This window comes from Phyllostomus hastatus, unplaced genomic scaffold (genome assembly GCF_019186645.2).
Source record: "Phyllostomus hastatus isolate PE091 unplaced genomic scaffold, TTU_PhHast_1.1 phas_scaffold_28, whole genome shotgun sequence".
Classification (NCBI taxonomy): Eukaryota; Metazoa; Chordata; class Mammalia; order Chiroptera; family Phyllostomidae; genus Phyllostomus; species Phyllostomus hastatus.
This window is the reverse complement of record NW_025334022.1, coordinates 3,249,044-3,268,554: the sequence shown is the minus strand read 5'-3', so window position 1 is coordinate 3,268,554 and position 19,511 is coordinate 3,249,044. Positions and strand designations below refer to the sequence as shown.

Genomic DNA, 19,511 nt, shown 5'->3' with positions numbered 1-19,511 from the left:
TTGAAATAGAGATCCAATCATATGGGAAAACATATTTACCAATGATACCTCAGACAAGGGTTTAATCTCCAAAATATATAAAGAACTTACATGACTCCACTCTAAGAAGACAAGCAACCCAATTTAAAAATGGGCAAAGGACTTGAACAGACAGTTGAACAGACACTTCTCCAAGGAGGACACAGAGAATACAGAGACACATGAAAAGATGCTCAATATTGCTAGCTATCAGAGAGATACAAATTAAAAGCACAATGAGATACCACTTCACACTGGTCAGAATGACCATCATAAACAAAGCAACAAACAACAAGTGTTGGAGTTTGTGGAGAAAAAGGAACCCTAGTGTACTGTTGGTGGGATTGCAGACTGGTACAACCACTATGGAAAACAGTATGGAATTTTCTCAGAAAACTAAAAGTGAATCTGCCTTTTGACCCAGCAATTCTAGTGCTGGCATTATATCCTAATAACCCTGAAACACCAATCCAAAGAACCTATGCACCCCAATATTCATAGCAGCACAATTTATAATAGCCAAGTGCTGGAAGCAACCTAGATGCCCATCAGTAAATGAATGGATCAAAAAACTATGATACATTTACACAATGGAATTCTATGTGGCATTACGAAAGAAGGAGTTCCTACCCTTTGCGATAGCATGGGTAGAACTGGAAAGCATTATGCTAAATGAAATATGCTAGGCAGTGAAATACAAATAGCATATGATCTCACCTTTAACAGCATCCTAAATAACAAAACAAACAAACACGGAAAAATAACCAGACACTGAAATAGAAAATAGGCTGACAGTGACCAGAGGGGAAAGGGGTGGGAATTTTAGAGGAATTTGAAGAAAAAGCGGAATGGTTTACAGGAACAAATATAAAGGACACATGGACAAAAACTAAGTGGGGTGGAAGTGGGAAGGAGGTGGGGAAGTAGGGGAGGGTGGGCTGGGATGGGAGTAAAGGACAGAAAACTGTACTTGAACAACAATTATAATAAAATTAATAAAAAATAAGTCCTAATTTAAGTAATAGAAGCAACACAAGAAATAGTGAATAGATAATCTGGGCAAGTTTCATTAGGTAGTGCAGAGAGTTCACTCCACTGGGGAACAGTGGGGGCTTGCTGTCAGACGGATAGGGGTTTGAGTTTCACCTCTCATTGCTTTTTAGCTGAGAGAGCTTGTGTGGGTCACTGGGCCTTGCTGAACCTTACTTTAATACATTAGAGACATTAATATCTTCCTCTTGAAGTTATTGCAAAGGTTAAATATGCTAATTAATTTTCAGCACTTCACATAATAGAGCCTACAACATAGTAAGCATTCAACAAAATGCAAGTGATTTGTATATGTCCAAATCCCAGGGTTCTTTTTCACTTTTACTCCCACACATTTCTTTCTACCATATTTATGGAAGGTTTCTATAGAATAATCCCAGGACAACTTCACTGACCAAAGCCTCCTGATTTGCCTGGCAGTGTGTCAGGTTCTCAATGGGCTTGATAACTTCTGCCCTTATGAATTCTACTTAGCTATTCTAGTGGATAATTAGAACTAACACTTACATGGTCCTATGGCACAGTATTTTGTGTCAAACAATACAGGGCATTTTAGAGAGTATTCACTGGCCCAAATCTTTCTATGCCCAGGTATATTAGTCTGCTAGGGCTTCCATAACAAAATATCCTAGGCTGGGCTTAAACAACAGGAATTTATTTCTCACAGTTCTAGGGACTAGAGTCCAAAATCAAGGTGCTGGCTGATTCCATTTCTGGTGAGGGCCCTCTTCCTGGTTTGCAGATAGACTCCTCACTGTGTGCTCATATGTACTCACTCTGGTGTCTGTTTTTATAAGGACACTAGTGCCATTATGAGGGCTACATACTCATGACCTCATCCAACCTGTGTTATCTCCCAAAGGCCCCATCTTCAAATAGCATCATATTGGACTTAAGGTTGAATTTGAGGAGGGGGACAATTCAGTCCATAGACCCAGGCTACTAATTTATGCTCTGAATCAAGTAAATGGCAAAAGCATTCTTGCAGGGGTTTTTTTGGCCAAAATAATGAGTCATCTAGCAGTGGAGAGTCCTGGTTTGCACATAGGGGGTCTGGGTTTGACTGTTGGTGTGAGACTACTGGCCTGGTAGAGAGGTATTGGAGTATAATGGTTTGGACTCAGACTCTCTAGCAGCAGAACTTCCTGCATCTCAAACAAGGTTTTGCTACTTACCAGTTGTGAAACTTCAAAGAATTTACTTATCCCCTCTGTGAGGGAATCATCTGAAAAATGAAGTTAATATTATATAATATTATATTATATATATTATAATATTAATATTACATATATTATATGTACCCCATATATTAGAGACAGAGCTTGTATGATCATTGGCCATAACAATACACACACACACACACACACACACACACACACACACACATATACATACATACACTCAGAATTACATATCTGATTGGATTATGGTGTGTATTAAATGAGTAAGGAAAGCAAAGAGCTTAGAATATAGGAAATGCTTAATAAATGTTAGCTGTGATTATCTACTGGAAAATAATCTCCATGAAGGTAGGGATTTTTGCTTGCTTTGTTCATTATCATGTCCCAAACACACAGAACAGTAACTGGTACATAGAAGGTGTTTAGTCAATATCTGTTGAATAAATGAATGAATATTAATTTCTATTTTTCTTTTACATCTCATATTCAATCCATCAGTTCTGTTTTCAAAATATTTCTAGAATCTGATCAGTTTTCACTGCCTTCTCACCTACCATCTGGTCAATAGCTTCTATCTCCTTTCGCTTGAAGGATCACAACAGCATCCTAAGTGACCTTGCTGTTTCTTTCCTTTACCCCTTGAAACCTGCTTCTCTTTTCACCAGTGTCATTTCTTCAAACAGCACTGAAAGTGATTCTTTTTAAAAATAAGTTAGATCACACTGTTTCTCTGCCTAAAACCTTTCCCTGACTCCCAAGTCATTTACAGGAAAGGACAAAAATTTCACATGATCCCCTTTTAGCTGTCTTTTTGATCTCATCTTCTATTACTTTCCCTCTTTGATTTTTGTGTTTCAGTCACACTGAAATAGAATAGTATTTCTGCCCTGGCTGGCGTAGCTCAGTGGATCAAGCATGGGCTGCAAACCAAAGCATCGCAGGTTCGATTCCCAGTCAGAGCACATGCCTGGGTTGCAGGCCACGGCCCTCAGCAACCGCACATTGATGTTTCTCTCTCTCTCTTTCTCCCTCCCTTCCCTCTCTAAAAATAAATAAATAAAATCTTAAAAAAGAATAGTATTTCTTTAACACACACACCAATTACATATTACAAACTCCGGCCTCAGGATCCTTGCACTTGCTGTTCCTTCTGCCAGGAATGTTCTTTTCCCAGATACACCCTTGGTTCATTTCCATACTTTCTTCAGATCTCTGCTTAAGTATTGGACTTAAAGAAACTATTTTCTTTGATCATACCATACAAAACAGCATTCAAATCCCAAGAAGTACCTCACCACCTTATTCTCTTTTGGTTTTGTCCATAGCATTTATCACCACCTGACATATTTGTTATTTGTTTATTTCCTGTTGCCTGTCTTACCTCATCAAAAATATCATCTCCTCCAGAACAGGGACTTTGGTGATTTTGTCTACTTCTTTATCCTCAGTGCCTGGAATATGTTGATTCTTCAATAATTATTTGTTGAATGAATGAATATATGATCTTAAAAAGGTAATGTCCCTCACTAATGTTTTCTTACTCTAAGAAATAGCTTATATTCTATGATAACCTCATTCTGGAGCTAGCTGTATTTGGCTTTGATTATTGGAGAGTGGAAAAAATAAAACTTTAATTGATAAAACCAATTTGGTAGGCAAAATTCAGAAAAAAATGGGAATCATGGGGGGAAATATTAACAAAAGCCTTTGGGGATGAAAATTTGACAACTCCTGCATGCAATGGGCCTGGTCAAAACCTTGCCAGCCTGAGGTGTTGAGTACTGGGAACTCTCTGGCTGCAATTAAAATCATTCTGAAGAGTCTATTCTATTACTTTTATAAAATAACATCTTTCACCCTGCCTGGTATGGATCACTGGATTTAGTGCCAGCCTGCAAGACAAAGGGTTGTGGGTTCAATGCCCAATCAGAGTACATGCCTGGGCTACAGCCCAGGTCCCCAGTAGGGGGCATGCAAGGAGCAACCACACATTTATATTTCTCTCCATCTCTTTCTTCCCCCTTCCCTTCTGCCTAAAAATAAATAAATAAAATCTTTTAAAAATAAAATAATATGTTTTGAAAGGCTCAAACTATTAACAATGTCTTCTGGGAAATGTATTTTTGGCAGAGGAAGATGGGAGCAAGAGAAGGGAAAACTAAACTTTTACTTTGATATAATTCTGTATTTTTAATTTGTTTTTACATGGATCAAGTATTATCTTTTTAAATGAAAATGCCTTGTCTATTCTGTTTTTCTTTCCTTTGGGGAGTAACACCTTGCAAAATCACATTTAATGACAACTTTTTCTATTTTAAAAATTAACATACCACCTTAAAAATATAGTGGGCAAGTGTAAGAAAATGCAAGAAACCTAAAAGCTATTGGCAAGTTTACTGAAACTTTGAATTATTTAAGTTTTTGAACTTACATTTCCAAATAAAATGTTTGATTCACAGATTTTTGTTTGGGGTTGTGAATTTATGCTCTGGAGTGTAGGGAATTTTAAAATTAGGAAGGCTCTGTTTTTCTCATCTGTGTTAAATTCCTATAAACCAGATGAGTCATAGTGTGCTTTGAGGTGGGGGTGGGGGGAGAAAGTGCTTTGCTTTACAAACCACATGTCCACCAGAACTCTCTGAGCCACTTCTTATGGTTTTACACACACTGGCTAACAGTTAAGGAGTAGTGCTAAACTGTTAGAGTGAATGATTCAGGGCACTGGTTCCAGCCTCTTAGGGTCTAGCCCAAATTATAACCTATGGACTGGAAAGGAAGATCAAGGCAGTGTCCTTGAACTCAGGCTTAAGGGCAAGAATGGGTAAAGCAAGTGGGAGTCAAATTTCCTAAGCCTGAACTTGGCTAAATGCTACTTCCTGGAGGTCCAGGAAATGTCCTCAAATAGTAGACATCCCAGTGCAACACCATAATGCCCTGTGTCACCACTTCCTCCACTAATTGTCATCACCATTCCCTGGGTCCTGTGCACACGAAGTGTGTTCTTGTTCTCAGGAGATCCTCTCAAATGATACACCTGTTCATAGCTCATGCTCTTTCTTTCTGATAGCCTAGATTATGACATTAAAAAGACAAACATAAAAAGTAAAATACATAATTATAAAGAAGACAAACCAACTCTAAAACACTTAGAGCTACAGAAGCCTGTTGTTACAATTTTCAATGTAGAGCTCACTACAGGGTTGTGAGTGTAAGTGGTGTAAGTGGCTCCACCATTTGTACCATATACTTCAAGACATTTAGACACTTGACAGGGTGTTTCTAAAATTTTCCAAAAACTAGACAGATACCCTGAACATCTTGCAAGCATCAAAAAGTGAACAGGCAATATGCTTTAAGCATTCTTTTATTTGTTTTAATATAATTACATTTAGGAGTAGGCAATCAATCAGAATATAGTATTCTGGAATCAGGAAGAAATTGGAAACATAACCATTGTGACTTCATTCTAAGAAGCTTAAATGTAAGCAGAATAATTAGAGAGAAGAGTCTTTCTACTCTGTCTAGTTTCCCCTCCTCCCTAAAAGAGTCAAGTGGGATCCAATTATTCTAAGATCCCTGAAAGCAGAGCATGTTTATAGCTACCCCCTCTCTCTTAAGTCTTAAAAAAGACTGGGAGATGATTATGTGGGCATTTATGGGAGAGAGGGGGGGAGAGATGCCTACTACTAACTAAATATTGGATTAGGTGCTGGGTATATAATGGTGAACAAAAAGAGATGTGATGCCTGTTTTTGGAGCTTATGATCTCATGGATGAGATAGACATTAATCAAATAATTATACAGATAAGAATATAGTTATAAACTAAGATAAATATTCTGAAGAAAAGAAACAATTCTAAGGAAGTATAGACTATAATGAGAAGTTAATGGACATCTCCATGAAGAAATATCCCTTATCCAGAAATCTGAAGGTCAGTCAGAGTTAAGTGATATTACAAGCAGAAGGAACAACATGTTCAAGGTGCTATAGAGGACTAGAAACAAGGCCAGGGTGGCTAGAGTTCAGAGAATATGGAGATGGTGGGAGATGAAGTGGCAGAGTTCAAAGGGGGTGTCATTGGCTGTGGGGCAGGACAATTCTACAGTGGGGATGGGGGATGCTAGTTTGCATATACAAAGTTTCAGGAAGTTTAACCTCTCTGGTCCCTGTCCTCTAAATCCCAAACTGCCCCCTTGACATTTATGATAGCCCAAACCCCCTAAACTTCAAAATACCCCCCACTTAAGATCCACTAAATTCAGGGCTTTTTTGGCCACTTAAAGATTTAGGGTTTTGTCCTACAAGCAAGGGGGAAACAATGGGAAACAGCTTTAGCAGAGAAGAGAAAGTTTAGCAAAATATAAACTAATTTATATTCTGAAAAGATAATTCTGTGAATGCATATTACTAAGTAAAAGAAGCCAAGCTGAAAAGACTACAGCAGTATGATTCCAACTATACAACATTATAGAAAAGAGAAAACTATGGAGACAATAAAAATATTGGTGTTTGCCTGAGATCAGTGGTGGACAAGAGAAAGTCAGTGGAGCATAGAGGATTTTTAGGGCAGTGTAACTACTGTGTATAATACACAAATGATGTATCATATAAGGATAGGTACATGCCATTATACATTTGTCCAAACTCATAGATTATATAGCACCAAGAGTGAACTGTGATGTAAACTATGGACTTTGGGTAATTTTGATGTGTCAGTGTAGGTTCATTGATTGTAACAAATGCACCACTCTGGTTGGGGATGCTGATAGTGGGAGAGGGAGTGTGTGTAGCAGCAGGGGATATGTGGGAACTCTCTGTGCTTTCTTGTCAATTTTGCTTTGAATCTATAACTGCTCTATAAAATAAAATCTATTTTTAAAAGGAAAGGAAGTCCAGAAGAATCACTGTCAGTGTACTAAAGGTAGGAGATGAAATCTAATTCACATGCATTCTTAAAAGAAAGGAATAGAAAGTCAGTCCCTTAAACAAACAAAAAAGATCATTCTGGCTGTGGTGCAAAAAAGGGAGGTTTTCTTCAGAGACCTTCCCACACAAGGTTGTTTTTAGATTGCAAAGGCTGTCTGGGATGGTGATGAGGGCTGGAGGGGATAACTGGGCAAGCTTTCACCAGGTATTAATCATAAATTCATTTGTAATAATGACTATTTATTGAGCATTTGATTTATGTGCTTTACATATATTATTTATTTTATTCCTTGTAATAACCCTGAAAAGTATGCATGATAACCCTATATTGCAGATGAAAAAATGTAGCATCAGAAAAGTTGATTGACTTTCCAGTGTGACACAACTGATAAATGGTAGGTCCAGGAATCCTAAGATCTGTTTGACCCCAGAGCCCATGCTCTTAACCATAGTGCTATACCTAGAGGTTTTATTATCAACAGAGCATCTTAGCAGAGTACAGAGATCAAAGGGCATGTGAGAAGAGCAGAAAAGTTTAGCTGGAACACAAGAACAATTGCTGTAGAACTATTCGGATGGCCAGAAACCAGCATAAAAATGCTAGTGCTTGAGAGTGGGAGAGTGGCAATCAGAAGTCAGTGAAGAGAGATGGAAAGATGGTGATGATAAATCTGTTTTCTTAAAGTTGGCCAACAGAAAATCTTGCTGTAGTCATTTTTTTCCTGGAATTGTAATGTCATGTTGAAAGAGGCTTTTTGGAAATTCAGGAAGGGGAGAGTAGCTTCTATTAAATCATAAGGTAAAGCTGAAGCATTTGGGGCTTACACTGTGCATTCAAAGAAGGATGATGCTATCCTATGTGACTAAAGTTCAGTTTGGATAGGCTGCCCTCACACCCAGGTATGTAGAGGGAGAGGCACATACTCCCTCTACATGTTACAATAAACAGCTTCATTCAAGATGTGTTTACAGGGCTTTTTTTTTGCTATGAAATACGGCACTAAGCATCACGGTGGATGCAAACATGATTGCAAAATAAATCTGTCTTCAGTGGCTTTATAGTCTAATGGAAAAACAGAAATACAACCAAGTATAATCAACAGAGGCACAAATAAAGCTCCAGAAGAGTGCAGAGCACAAATGCTTGTTTTTACCTAGGAGGTGGGAAGTAAATGAAGGCACTGTAGTGATGGCAGCATTTGAGCTGGTCAGGCCTAAAAGGTAAAGTTTTTCTAGGGAAGTGGTTTCAAAATGCAGTCTTTTGACCAACAGCATCAATATCACTTTGGGATTTGTTAGTTTCAAATCTGAAGTCCACTTGAACCTATTGAATTAGAAACTCTGTGGTGCAGCTTAGAAATCTGAGTTGTAACAAGCCCTCATGTGTTGAGAACCACTGCTTTAGGCAAAGAAGAAGAGACATTCTAGGTCAAGAAAACAGTATAAAAAAGATTGCAATGGGATTAATCTAGGTAGTACATCTGTGAACTGATAAACAACTGGGTGTGACTGGAGGGTAAAATGCATGGGTGAGGGAGGCAAGAAAGTAAAGCTTTTTATTGGTTATTCATATTGGATTTTTTATTTCAAGCAATAGGTGACACAGCAATGTTAAAGAAGAAGAAGGATGCTCTGACTGGTGTGGCTCAGTGGGTTGGGTGTTGTCCTGCAAACCAAAAGGTCACTGGTTTGATTCCCAGTCAGGACACAGGCCTGGATTGTGGGCCAGATCCTTGGTTGGGGGCATGAAAGAGGCAATCATCAATGTTTCTCTCCCTCTCTTCCCCTTTCTCTAAAAATAAATAAATAAATACAATCTTTATTTTAAGGTGAAAGATATGGAAACAAGGACATTGGTTAAGAACCTGCTATTTCTATCTAGTTCTGTGGTTCTCAGCCCTAGCTGCACATTAGGATGACTCTGGGAGCTTGTTAACATTACCAATGCAGGTTTTCTCCTGGACCTTTGGATTTAATTAGTATTGAGAGTGACCAAACATTGATATGCTTCAGAAGTTCCACAGGTAATTTTTGAGTGCAGCCATGGTTGAGAAACCCTGTTGTAATAGAAGAGGAAAACACATCTGTAAGTGGATGGGAAGGAACAGGGAGTGATGCTGTTGGAAGCTAGGCTCCTTACCACAGTTGTGTTGTAGCAAAGGACTCGTACAAGAAGTCCAAGTGGGGCTCTTATTCTTCATGTAGGCTGAGCCACTTTTCTGAATACCTTGTGAATGACCTCAGCAGCTCAGGATGAACCTTTGCTGAAAAATTGGAGCTGATCTGGTATGAATTAGGGCAACTTCCTAGAGCCATTTCATGCAGATACCTGAGTAAACCTCACTGAAATCTCTGTGTATCCTCCAAGTCCACCATGGTATTGCCAGAGAAATAGATATGCCTGGCAGGAGAAGGAGTGGTGTTCAAAGCCTAAATGCCAGTTCCCATAGCTGCTTTCCTCAGAAGCCCTCATTGGCAAATGTGCTGCTTCCTCTCTATGTATGCTTCTGCAGGCCCATCAGGTTACTCCCATATTAGCAGAAGGAGAAAAGAGGGATATGTCAGGTCACTCAGATATTTAAAATTCAGCCAGCAATGTGGTTCATTAGACTGGGACAAAGGCATGGTGGCTTATACAACCACTCAGCTCTATCAGTTAGAACAAACAACAATATCAGTAGTTAATATTTATTGAGTATATAGTAGGGGCTTAGAGATTTGTTTCTATTATTTTATTTAACTCTTATACCAACCTAATGAGACAGGCCCTGTTGGCATGCGCTTTTTACAGAGGAGAAACCTGAGGTTCAGAGAGGTTAAGGAACTTACCCAAAGTCACACAGCCAGTAAGTGTAAACCAGGATCTTAAACCAGGTCAGTCTGACTCCAAAATGTGATCTATTAACCATTCTACTACAGTCAGTTAATAGTAAAACCATCCCAAATTGTGGAATGGCTGGAACTTGTGTGGGGAGTATGGAACATTAGACAGAGGCCAGATAACAGAAGGCCAGGTTGAGGAGTTTGAGCTTATTTCTGGAGGCACTGGACAGTCATTAGGGATATTATGACATTATTACTGGCATTAGCAAACCAGCTCTGACAATAAATATTATGTGTGAGATGGGTCCAGGTGGGGAAAGACAGGAAGGACTGACTACATAATTTGTGGGTGCCATTGCAAAATTAAAATACAGGGTCCCTTATTAAAAATTATCAAGATTTTCAAGATAACGGCAGAAGAGTTTTAAATCAAGTGTGAGTCCCTGTGACACTTCACAGATGGCAGGCCCATGAAGCCAGTCTTGGAGACAAGAAGACAGCCAAGAACATATTGAGTGGTGGAGGATAAGGTTGGGTACTGGGTTATAAATGGGGCTAAAAAGAAAAGGAGAGATGCAAACATCACTGGGAAAGTAAAAGTTCCTCTATCTTTCAGCTCCCATATTCAGTGACAACTCTGAGATGAAGTATGGAAAACCGAGTGGAAGGATCAAGAATGAAAGCTAATTTGAGAGAAAGTGATAAATATGCTTTGGAAACTTATGTGGTTTCACTTGCATGTTTGGTGTTTAGATGAGCATGAATGGCATTAATTTATACTAGATGCTGTCCCATAAGTAACTTGGTCTCTCACTTAGCCTTAAAGCTATGTTTTGCTTCCTCCCTGGAAGAGATGTATTGAAAGTTTGTTCCTAGGATCTAGAGGTGGGCAAAGTCTCCTCAATCTGCCTTATTTGGACTAGAAAGGGATTTCTTACATGGCTTACAGTTAGAGAGCACACAGCAATAACTTTTCCCTTCTTCCATGCCTAAGAATCTTTGAGGATCCTGAAAGCCATTCTGAGTATGAGGGGGTCAGGCAGTGTAACAGATTCACTACCTTGACTTACCACTTCCTCTATATTTTCAGCATCTCATTGGCCTGATTATCCCTACTCTTTCACTTAAGTCACAAAGGCACTTTGGGTGATCCTACTCCAAGATGGAAGCCTTTGAATGGTTCCATATCTGGGTAGTCTTTCTCTCCAACCAAGTCACTCTGATAAAGGGATAGTCTGGATTCACAGAAATCAGAGAAGTTTTCAATTTCCATGCAGCCTGGAGCATCTGCTTGTTGGTCAGTGCTAGAACAGCTCCATAGTAAAGAACCAGAATGGAGGAGGCCACTAATCATGACCTGAGGTCACTAATCATGACCTGCCATCTACATGATAGGGAGATCTTAAGGGGAACACATTTCAACAAATAGCCACTCCATATCCTACTATTCATTTCCTGCTCGTCTTCTGTCCCATAAAGTATCCGGCTCTACTCTAAATGGTATCCTACAAAGAAAGTAGGTGTTACACTCCATCCAAGATGATAGCCACCAAACATATGCTCATAGGTTAGTCCCTCTGTTAAGGAGGGACTAACCTCCTGGTTTGGACATATGTGAGGAGATGGGTGCCTTAGTGGAAAATATGAGTGGCATTGGCTCATCTCCTCCCTGATCCTCCACCTGCATGGTTCTTGACCTGCTACAGACCTCAGCAACATTTATAATTACAAACTACAGATAAAATATTGGTAGATTTTCATGCAGAAGTCACTTCCTTTTGCACAGACCCCACTGTATTTTAGAAGCAGAGAATGTGACTTTGGAGACAGACAGAAAGTCCCCAATTTGCCATTTAGTAACTGTGTAACTTTTAACAAAGGTGCTTAACTTCTTGGAGCTTCAGGGTTTTTTTTAAGATTTTATTTATTTATTTTTAGAGAGGGAAGGGAGGGGGAGAGAGGGGGGGAAAGAGAGAGAGAGGGAGAGGGAGAGAGAGAGAGAGAGAGAGAGAGAGAGAGAGAGAGAGAGAGAGAGAGAGAGAGAGAGAGAGAGAGAATCTTCAATGTGCGGTTGCTGGGGGTTATGGCCTGCAACCCAGGCATGTACCCTGGCTGGGTATCGAACCTGTGACACTGTGGTTCCCAGCCCGAGCTCAATCCACTGAGCTACGCCAGCCAGGGGGAGGGTTTTTTTTTAAATTCGTAATAACAACTCCTTGGTAAAGTTACTGTGAAGATTACATGAGTTAATACTTGTAGAACACTTATAACAATGTCTGGCATATATTAAATAATAAATGGGAGATTCATCAAAATCTTAATCATAATGATAAAAGCTGAGTGGCTTGGGCGTGTGGGATGGGTAGCCACCACAAGCTGAAAATCTGAATTGTAAACTGTCCTAAGGGATCTGCCTGTTACTGCCCAGAGTCAACAACCCTGCCTTATTCACACCATTAAAGCCTTTTTGTGCCCTCTGATCTGGATGCTTTACTGTTGCCTTGTTCTTTCAAATGTCCAAATTTCACTACAGGGTGGATGAGCTGGGGGCAGACTTTACTGAAGAATATCATAGCCAGGCAGGGGATAACTTAGAGTTTGGACACACAGTCATGAGGGTCCTTGTTCATTAGCCTGAACACTTCTGCTCCTGCAGAAGAGGACCCTGCTGCTATTCATCAGGTTTGACTTGGGGCTAGTTTAAGAAGTCATTTTGGGGGCCTCAAACAGCAAGAAGGTAATGTCTATCTTCAATGCAGTATTATTTTTCCTTGTGGGGCCTTGCTCCCCACTACCCCCATGTTTCTAGTATTTTCATGACGTGCCTGGCTACTTAGGGATCCTCAACATGGTCATTCTCAGGCCTATGTTCTCCTTGGGCAACTCTGCTAGATATAGACCTTTTCTAAAGTTCCTCTTTCATCACAGCTTGTGTGTACAGGGAGAAAAACTCTCAGGACTGTGCTTGCCTTTTAATATAATAACTTGCTCTGGGTCTGGGTGTTACTGACTAATAATGTCGGTATTACCACTGCCAAGTTTTATTCACAATTTGGAAAGAGCCTTGGATGCCTCAGAAGAGGGAGCAGAGTATGAACTCTGATTCAGCAGGGAAATGGGGGGACATTTAATAGCAGGGGTCTTTACTGGCCCCCAATCCAAGCCCTAGTAACTATAATTCAAGCCCATATGACTATAATCCAAGCCCATATGACTATAATCCAAGCCCATATGACTATGCCACTGAGTAGGGTCTCTGTCCTTCTCTCTGTCTCTATGTACTTCTTAAAAAGGTCTTACTTCAGGGGAGAGGATATTATAATAATTCAGAGAACAGGCTCTCGAGCCAGACTTCCTGGTCAAATCCCAGCTCTCCCACTTAATGAGTTCTGTGACCTTGGGTAAATTACTTCATTTTTCTGTGCCTCAAATTTTCCTTCTGTAATATGGGCTTAATAACTATACATATTGCACAGGGTTGTTATGGGAATAATAGATACATTACTATATGTATAATGCCTAGAACAGCACCTCGCACATGGTGAGCATTACATAAATGTTTGTGATATAAATGTGTTCCCAGAGATGCCTGGCAGCCAAATTTCCTTGGTGGAGAGAGCCAGCCAGACAGCCACCCACTTTCCTCAGAGAAGAGCATGAGGAGTGTAGTACAGGCTGAAAATGGAGTGGTCTTAATCCTCTATAGGAGGAATGTGCCAACTCCACCCCAAATTTGACAAGGGCAAAAGACAAGCTACATCTAAGGAGATTGTGTGGGGGAAAGAGTGAGACTGATTTCATTATCAGCTGGGATGCAGCTGCCTTTTGGAAACCTTCATCAGAGAATATACCCCAGTTTCCCCTTGGATTTATCAGGGTTTGATCCCTTTGGCTGATTTCGTTGCCTACAACACCAAGGGACCTGTACTGCCTGTCCCTGAACAAGTAGGAATGTATCTAATTTGGTGGGTGTGAGACCCAGCGACCACTCAAGGAAGGTGGAAGTGGTAGAGTTCTGGGGATATGCATATATTTTTATAATGAAAAGTTTATAGGCATTATAATAACTGTGACTTGGAAAGAGCCTGCTGCTGCTGCTGCCTCTTCTCAGCAGAGCTGTGCTCTGTGAAACAGCTTGTTCCCACAGATTTGAAGCTCATGGAATCTCAAGGAGCAAAGCCTGTTACCCACCTCAACCTTATTATGATTGTGCTGAACACCTCAACTTAGCCTTCAGTCTGCCAGTGCGGGCCTTCCCCAATGGGGCTAAGTTTTCCACTGCCCTCATATCTTGAGCTGGCAGGAAGGAACGGAGCAGAGCCAGACAGGTGGCCAAAAGGAAGGTATATTGAAAAAGCAATTAAAAAAGTGTGGTGCCCTGGCTGGGTACCTAAGTTGTTTGGAGCATTGTCCCATACACCAAAAGGTTGTGGGTTCAATTCCCAGTCAGGGCATGTACCTGGGTTGTGGGTTCGATGCCTGGTTGGGGCATGTACAGGAGACAACTGATAGATGTTTCTCTCTCACATTAATCTTTCTCTTTCTCTCTCTTTCTTTCTCTCCCTTCCTCTCTCTCTAAAGTCAATAAACATATCTGTCAGGATGGGCAGGATAGGACAAGTGGGAATCTAGTTACAGTTAGCATTTTGGACTACAAATATGGCCACCGTTTGGACTACAAGTAATATGGCAACTGAACTCTGACCCAGAAGAGGTGACTGACATCAGACCCGGAGCCACCAATGCTAAGTTGCTTCTTTGTTCACCAAGAACCAATCCTTGGCTCCCGCGTGAAGTCCAGCCATATAAAACTCCCAGCCTTTCCCTTCTCCCGCACGGTCTTTTCTTAGCCCCTTCTCTGGGCAGGGAAAACGTCGCCTGGAGCACAAACTTCCAAAATAAAGATCGTCTGCCTGTTTCCATGGCTAATTGGCTGTTAATTTCCTCGGCGGGGTCTAAAAAAACCTTACAATATCATCAGGTGAGGATTAAAAACAAAAGTGTGGGCATCTTAGTAGGTCACACAGCCCAAAAGGACAGCTCATTGGTTTCCTTTATAGTCACCAACTATGCCTTCCTGAACTGTAGCAGACTGTTCTGCATGGTGTGGGCCCAGCTCCCACTTGGAGATGCACAGGACTCATGCCCAAAGATAGGTTCTTCTGTGGGAATCAGGCCTGCAATGTACTTAGGCCGCTATGAGTCTTGCTTTTTGCTAAAACTCCCTCACCCTGAATTGAGGACACTTACTGCAAAGTAACTTCCTAAAATCCATGCTAAACCTTCCAAGGATGAGTGTAACCAGTTCAACCACTTTTGCCTTTTCATTTGAAAATATCCCTCTTCTGTGATGTGATTAGCAGCATTGGCCCCTTTGTTTTCTGTAAAAAGTAACCATCTAAAGTGAACCTGTGCATAGTAAATGAAGACCTTCTTGTAATGTGCCCAGTAAGACAATAAAAGCTCATTGGAACAAGGGCTGAGGTTTTTGCTCCCCTTGAAAGAAAAGCCATGCTGTCCCTTTTCCTCCACAGGACTCAGTAGTTTGTGTGAATGTTTCATTTCATCCATAATGACGTGGACCCCATCAGCTGGGGTCCGCATCACTGAACTGAATGTTTTGTGTTATATCTAAGTCAGCATTTGGTTAAATATCTAGGAATTGATATTACTTTCCTGCACATCAATCATTTTGTGACAAGATCAGACTTTATGTGAAATGAGGCACAGACTTATATATTAGGTAAACCATAACAAGATGAGTTTGTCAGTAAAATGATTAAATGTTTCAATTTTATGTGATTCTACCTGTCCTTTTTTGGCTATGACTTGCAGTACCCTGCTCGGAGCTGGCTGTGTAGCAGGTATGCCTCAAGCCATTTTTTTTGTTCAATTAAGTTGCAGGCAACCAGAATCTCACAACTCCATTTGCTTTCATATTAAGGGGTAATGCAGGATAATAATATCCTCTTTCATTGACTGATTATTTCAGATTGTTCTGGTTTTTTTATTCGGCCCTTTTTATATTGGGTCCATTCTTTAATTTATTCCTCAGAACAACCTCATGAGGCAGATGGTATTATTTCCTTTTCACAGATGAGTCTGTGGCTCAGAGCTGTTAAATGGCAAGTCTAAGTTCACACAGCTAATGGGAAGCCAAGATTTACACCATGCCTGACATGTTTGTACTGCTTGCATTCCTTTCTGGTGATCTGTGTTGAGGGTTTTCCTTTAGCCTTGCTGTATTTTCCACCTTCTAATGATGAAAGGAAATTGAGAAGTTCACCTACCCTACAACCCTAATGAGTTCAAAATGCTTGGCTTGGTCATTTGTACATATTTCCCAGATACTCCAAACAGCTTCCAGCCACAAAGAAAGACTGCTATGTACTACTAACCAGACAATGGAATACTCTAATTATTAATGGCCTGGGACAATGTTGAATCAGGTGGGTGGTTGCAGGGTGGCTTGTCACACAGTAATGATTAACCTACCCCCTATAGTAGTAATAATTGTTATTTGCCTGGTGCTGGAAATTAATCACATTATAGAACATATTCAGATACTACAGAAGATTTTGTGTTTATATGGTCCTATTGTTACAGAAACTGTCTGGCTCACTAAACTCAATATCATGGCGCAGAACTTTAAACAAAACAATGCCGATGTCAACAGAGCCTTTGGGGATCTTGTAATCAGAATCTCTCTCCATTTTATAGCTGAGGAAACTGAGGGTGAAATGGGAAGTACTTTGCTCCAGGTGAAAAGGCAAAGCCAAAACCCAATTTCAGATGTCTCATTCCTACTCCCTTCACTATGCACTGCCTCCTTCAGCTCTATTACCTTTGGTTTACAGATACTTAGACATTTATTGAGCACCTGTTGTGTGACATATTTTGAGTCAGAGATGTTAGATGACCTTCCAAGAGTCACACTAAGCACACAACAAGGTTAGAGGTCCATTCTCTCATGTTTTCTACTGGCATCATTGCTAGTCCTCCCTGCAGCCCTTTCCCTTTCTTAGTATTTTCCAGTGCAGGTATGGCAAAGGTGTTATGGGGTTAGTTAGGCAGGTTTCTTGGAAAATACGAACTGATGTGAAAAAAGGAAAAATTAATGACTCCATTGAAATTCAGTTCTATGAACTCTCATTAGAATTGTGATTCTCAAATTTGAACACCCATCGGGTTACCTGGAAGACTTGTTAAAACACAGACTGCAGAACTCCACCTCCAAAGTTTCTGATTCAGTAGGACTGGGGTCAGGTCTGAGAAATTATTTTTCTAACAAATTCCAAGGACTATGTATTGAAACCACTGTTCTAGTCTGTAAAATTGGTATGATAATACTTGATCTAATTCCTCCTTAAGGTTGTTTGAGTCACTTCAGAGTTTTAGATGATAATGATTTCTCCATCACTGTGAATGTGCAGAAACAGCTTCCAAATCATGTAATCTTTTATGCTTATTCATAGTATTCTGGGAGAAATTTGGAGGAAATATTAGGCCATTTAGCCTAGCCTTCTACATCTAAGCTAGGATGGCCCCTCCCACTTCTTTTGTTCATTATTTCTTGAATGATTTTGATGAGCACCTTCTCACATTACTGGGTTTCATGTCTTTAATTTCATTTATGACAGGTAATTGTAGCTGTGGCTAAGTGATGTAATGTTGTCCCACTTACAGATTTATTATCTATAAGTGTTTCTCATGTCTATTCAGAGAAGCAATATAAAGAAGAGTAAATAATTCTCAAGCTAAGGGAAATTTAAAGCAAAAAAAAAAAAAGGAAAGGCCAATAGGAACCAGGACCCTGTGGCTTAAAGACCTATATTTGTGTTCTACTGCTGCATAAAAATTAAGGTTGTTGTGGTAACAACCTTAATGGCTTAAAACAACATACATTTATTATCTCACAGTTTCTTTAGGTCAAAAGTCTGGGCACAGCGTGTCTGGATTCTCTGCTCAGGGTCTCACTGCACTATCAAGGTATTTGGCCAGGGCCACATTTCTCATCTGGGCTCAGGGACTCTTCTATTGTTATTGAAATTCTTGGAATTTGGTTGCCAACAGTTCCTTGCCATGTGGCCCAGATGAATGTTAACTTTCTTCCAAGCCATATCTCACTGACTTCCTGTATCTCACCAGCCAGAGAAAACTTCCTGTTTTGAAGAACTTTTGCAATTAAGTCAGTTCCACCCAGATACTCATCTTATCTTAAGGACAACTGATTTGGTACCTCATTACATCTGAAAATATCTTCATAGCAGTGCCTAGATTAGTGTTTTATTTAATGACTGTGAGAAGGTGTGTACACACCACTGATTAGGAATCTAGGGGATTCATCTTAGAATTTCACCTACCACAGGACTTCAAACAAGGTCCACCATTGTTTTAGTGAGAATAAAATTATGATCAGAAGCTTTGAGTTTACAAAAAGAGCTAATTCTTTTAGTGTCTGTGTAGTCCTATTTAGGCAATAGCCATGGGACCTGTGGAGGTGACACTGAAATAAGGAAATGTCAACATGGGAAGGCATATTAAAGATAATATAAAATAATCCTCCCATTTTATGGATGAGGAAATGGAGGCCCAGAGAGTGGAAGTCTTCTGGGAGTGGTCATTGCAGCCATCTCATGCTCCCTCTCTGTAGAATCTGTTCACTTTTGGAAGGGCAGGCAGATGGAGCATTTGAAATTGGTGAGATTAAATTCTGTCATACAATCTAAGTTTCTCACTTTTTGCATGCCTACATGTATTCTGAAACAACTTATAGCCTAAAAACATTTTTATTCCTTGAATTTTAGAAAAGTAGATCTACTTTGTATGCAACACAGAATTCATCCTATCATTCTTATCTAATGCTGAATGAATGTACTGGTTGTTAAATCATGAATTGTGCTGAATTTCCCATTTTCCAGATATATACTCATATTTTTAAATCAATTGTTTAAGAAATGAGGAACTTAGTCAAAGAAGTAGTATTATTTCTCATTCAGGACAAAGTAAGGTGATGAAATTATTTGAGAGCAGACCTTTAAGGGTGGGGAATGAGAGGGCCTGGACTATTGAGAACCTGGAGTCTGGGACTTCCGGCCAAGATGGAGGCATAGGTGGTCGCACTGTACCTTCTCGTGCAACCAAAACTAAGGGCAACAAGAATTTACAAAAAAAAAAAAAAAAACAAGAACAGAGAGAAATGAACTGAATGGAAGTCTGAATACCATACATCCAGACTGGTAAGGAGGGGTGGAGTCGGAGGCCTATGGAGAGGGGTCGAGGGGTACCGGCAGGAAAAATCGGTGGCTGGCAGACGCAGGCGCACAGGGTGCAGACGGCAGCTGGCGGACCCCAGAAGCGCAGGGGCAGCTGACGGACTGGTGGCAGACCCTGGGCGTGGGAGGCAAGGAGCAGACCCAGTGAGGCGCTCAAGGCAGCTGGCTGTCTGCAGCCACATGTTCACGTATAGACAAACTAAGTGAAAACAGGCAGTGACACAGACCACTCAACG

General features: G+C 40.3%; 1 protein-coding gene across 1 annotated transcript in view; it reads right to left on the bottom strand.

Annotated features, from left to right (window-relative positions):
* TRPC5 (transient receptor potential cation channel subfamily C member 5) overlaps positions 1 to 19,511 on the bottom strand; it is a 346,676-nt gene that overhangs the window by 246,206 nt on the left and 80,959 nt on the right. The gene's annotated exons all lie outside the window — the stretch shown is intronic.